Raw genomic sequence first — 4,930 nt, 5'->3', positions numbered from 1 at the left:
CAGTATACTTGGCAAGCATGGAGCTTGCCAAGCAATTTCACTTTTTGACTCCCCTCCTTCCCCAAATCCAGTCTCCATTCAATTGCAAAATTCAATTTGCCTTCTTCCTCTTCTTGTACAAATTCCACATTTTCTAACAACCAGAAATCAATTTCAATTCTCCTCCCCCTTTTTGTTTTCTGTGATTCGGACCAACCATAATCACCACCTCAACCACCATCAAACACCACCTCAGCCACCCAGACCATTACAACCACCGTCAGTCACCACCGCATACCCCATTGCCTCCCCTGCTCTCCTTCTCCTTCGTCGCACTACGCCCTACCATCTCCCCTGTCTCTCCCTTTTTCCCCGCCTCGCCGCACCAACACCACACCACGCACCACCACCTCCAACCACCTTCAACCTCTCGCCGACCACCCTCCGTCTCTAAAGCTCCGGCGAACCGCCCTCTCCCTTCCCAAAAACCGATCGAAAAACCCACCAAAAACTCCCCTGCTTGTCCGCCCCTGTCTTGCCCTTTCTCTGTCTCCCTCGTCGTTCTGCCACCACCAATCAACCACCACCATCGCCGCCTCACCTCGGCGCCGCGCCAAACCACCGAGCCACCCAGCCACCTCCCTCCTCTCCCTCCTCCTTCTCGTTCCTTCCCCTGTTTCGGCCCCCTTCCCTTTCCCCTGTTCGTGCCCCATTCAAAAAAAAAAAAAAGAATCAGTTCCTTTTTGGAACTTGCTTATATCTCCGCTTAAAACCCACAAATTAAATTGGGCCACACTCATTTGGGCCTTTGGTGAGTTAAATTGAATTACTATTTCAGATTTCCTAATTATTAAATTTCAGATTCTCTAATTATTAATTTTCATGTTTTAATAATCTTCATAATATAATTATTTACTAATAAAATTGATTATTATTTTTCAGATTTAATTATCAATTTTGATAAAATAAATTACTAACTTTATATAATATCTTCATATAAATCGATTTGTGAAATATATAAATATATCCCGATTAAAATCTCGTTTAATAATATTTTCATTAAATTATGAAATTATATTTATTTATAAAATCATTACTTATTAAATTTATTATTTATAGAATATTGATTTTAAATTATTTATCGATTTAGTACTAATTCAACGATTTAATATTTGTAAGAAATTGGACTCGGAGCTCAGGACGAACGAACCAAGCGAATTCCTTAGCAAAATCGCGGAAGTGAGGTAACGGCTATTGCTAGTACCCGCAATCCCCTTATAAATATGATTTATGAAATTATGACGTTATGATTGAATTTATGAATTAAATGTTTTGATGTGTTTTATGGATTGTGGGATGAAATATGATTTGTTTGAATTGTTTATTATAATATGATTTGATTGAGTTTTCTCATAAAATTATGTTTATGCAATGCTTTGAAAGAAATAATATGTTTATTGATCCAAGGATCAAAATGATGTTTTATGAGCTAAATAAGTTATGTTATTTCGAACTGAAATACAAGCCAAGGCTTGGTAAAATTATACAAAACATGATAAATGAAAGTGAAAGACCTGGTTTGTCTGGCGGTATATAAACTACCATCTTCCTATCTACCGGTCATGCATGCACCACGGACACCTGTCCACCCATGGATCACGAGCCCAGGCTCCCATGGTTTATGAGCCCAGGCTCAGGGCCCAGGCCCCATGTTACGATGAGCCCAGGCTCTTGTGGGCCCAGGCCCAGTGGAGAATTCCTTCACGGTTCGTACTTGCCGACAACTAGCATGTTAAATTGCAAAGTTTATGAATGAAGTGAATATGATGTTTTATTAAATGTTTTACTTATTCTATTCTCCCTGTGTTATTAAATAAAATGAATTGAAATAAATTTACGCTGCTAGAATAGTTCGTTACTGAGTCTTCGGCTCACCGTTTTGTTTTCCGTTTTAGGTACCGCGGGGGATGATGGACACGAGTAGTGGCGAGGAGTTTCACTTTATTATCATCCACCTAGTTTATGCTTACAGTCTTAATAGTTTAATAGTTTTAATTAAAGACTCTTAGTAAGTTATGTAGTTTCATTTTAATAATATTAAAGGATTATTATATATATTTTGGAGTATTTAAAGGCTTATGATTGATGTTTGCCTTGTAATTTCCGAAAAGGAAGTTACGGCAGGTAATGTCCCGACCAATTAGGTTAATTCCGCTGCTAATTATGCTTTAATTATTGAATTAGAGGTCGGGGCGTTACAGCAAGGCTGATCGAAGAAATGCACGAAGGGACATGTGGGAACCATGCCGGTGGAAAACCCCTTGCCATCATCTGCCAAAGACAAGGCTATTATTGGCCAACAATGTTAGAAGATTGTCGAGCATATGTAAAAAAGTGCGAGAAATGCCAAAAGTTTTCAGCTGTGATAAACTTGCCAGCCAATGATTTGATGCCCATTCTGAACCCAATCCCATTCGCGCAATGGGGAATGGACATTGTTGGACCATTCCCAATGGCGGTCGGAGGGCGCAAGTTCTTAATAGTAGCAGTGGACTACTTCACCAAGTGGATAGAAGCGGAGCCGGTAGCAAAAATAACGGCAAACCAGGTGAAAAAGTTCATATGGAAAAACATAATAACGAGATTCGGACTGCCGCAGGCAATAGTTTTTGATCATGGATCACAGTTTGATTGTGCACCCATACAATGCTTCTTGGGATTATACAGGGTAAAGTTAGCCCACTCATTAGTATGTCACCCACAAAGCAATGGGCAACCAGAGGCGGCAAATTAGCAAATCCTGGCTGCGTTGAAAAAGAAACTAGAAGACTGTAAAGGCAAATGGGCAGATCTTATGCCAGAAATTTTGTGGTGCAACAGAAATTCTATCAAGGAGGCTACCGGCGAGAGTCCGTTTAAGCTAAGCTTCGGGTCTGAGGCGGTCATACCGGCAGAAATGGCTCTGCCAACCATGCGAATCCAGCATTACGATGAGGAAAGAAACGATCAGCTGCTACGACATCAGTTGGACTTCATGCCAGAAATCCGCATGAAAGCAGAAATCAGTTCGGCAGCATACAAAAGCAGAATGAGCAGAGCATACAACAAAAAAGTGAAACACCGGCCTCTAGGAGTAGGAGACCTGGTACTGCGGAGAACGGCCGCAACAGGAAAAAGAAATGCTCAAGGAAAACTGACAGCAAATTGGGAAGGACCATACCAGATATGGGAGGAAATTGTTCCTGGGTCATACCGGTTAATGCAGATGGATGGTACTGAAGGAAATAATGCCCTTGGTCCAAGTATGCATTCTATGTTAAGTCTAATAAATGCGGTTCAGTATTAATTAACAAGTTAATAATTCAGTGAGATCAAGTGAGCTGAATGCCTAGCTAGAGGCCGCTTCAGTTCAAGTGGAATTAATGATATTAATCCACAGCTTACTCTTGACTGAACCCGTAGGGTCACACAAATAGTACGTAAACGGATCAAGTATTTAATGGCATTAAATACTCCATCTATGAATATTCGGAACCGACGGATCTTGGTTTCAGTGGGAGCTAAGATCGTCACAGGCAAGAAATGAATACTCCGGAAACGATGATATTGCCGGAAACGGAAATATGGATCGTATCGGAAATATGAATATTATCCAAGTCGTAGATGTTGCCGGAAACGGAAACATGGTACGTATCGGAAAATATTATTGGAAATGGAAATATTACCAGAATCGGAAATATTGCCGGAAACGGAAATATTGTCAGAATCGGAAATATTACCGGAATCGGAAAATAATTCCGGAAACGGAAATATTAAATATTTGTTCGAAACGGAAATTAATTCCGGAATCGGAAATATTAAATATTGTTCGTATCGGAAATAAATTCCGGAACTGGAAATTTAATCGGAAGCGTATCGTACGAATTAGCATCGGACGAGGCCTGCTGGACGAAGGCCCAGCACGAAGCCGGGCCATCGCCCAGCAAGCACGCGCGCCACAAGCCCAGCCAAGGCAGCGCCCAGGCCTACCGCAAGGCAGGCCCAGCGCGCGCCAAGGCCACGGATGCGTGGGCCGCGCTGCGTGGGCTGCTGCTCGCACGCGCATGGGCAGCCCTTGTGGCTGTCGTGTGTGTGTGAGTTTGTGCTCATGCGTGATTCCTAAATCTACAAGAGTTAGTGTATGATTAAATTCCTATTCCTAATTGGATAAATTAATTAAATAGAATTCATGTAGGATTCTAATTTCAATTAATTCGTATCCTACTAGGATTACGATTCCTTTTCCATAACTCTATAAATAAAGGCCTAGGGGTCATTATTTATACACAAGTTTTAAGTATTCAAAACTAAGATTTTTAAGCAGAAAAATCAGCCAATATTCTTGCCTACCTAACCGAAAATATTAGAACCTTAAGGGCGATTCTAGTTGGTCAATCTTAAGGCGGATCCGGACGTGCTGTGGACTATCTACGGAGGGACGACACTTGGAGTCCTAAAGACTTGTTCTTGTTCGGTTCGGGCGCAGCTAGGGAAGGCACGCAACAAAGAGTATGCATCTAAACTATGCTAAATGATTATGTGTAAATAATATGTTTCCTGGCTTTATGGTTTTTCCGCATGATTTATGAACTGTCATATGAATCATAACCTAACAGTGGTATCACGAGCCCCTTATTATTTTCATAATCTAAATTGCATGAACATGGTTAAATATTACAAATTTGCAAGAATTAAAAGGGGTGATTAATTTTCGTAATTGTTAATTAATTGCAAATTGCGTTTATTTAATTATACGTACGCAGTTTTTCGGCAGTTTCTTCGTTACTCATCCAAATCGAGTGATTTTTGTGTCAATTCCGCATGTAAAAGGCATTCTAAAATTTTGACAAAAATAATATTTTTCTGCCGAACCCAGAATTCTCAAATTCGAAGCCTAACTATGACTTTTCGA

This window comes from Spinacia oleracea, chromosome 4, assembly GCF_020520425.1.
Source record: "Spinacia oleracea cultivar Varoflay chromosome 4, BTI_SOV_V1, whole genome shotgun sequence".
NCBI lineage: Eukaryota > Viridiplantae > Streptophyta > Magnoliopsida > Caryophyllales > Amaranthaceae > Spinacia > Spinacia oleracea.
This window is presented reverse-complemented; position numbering follows the sequence as displayed.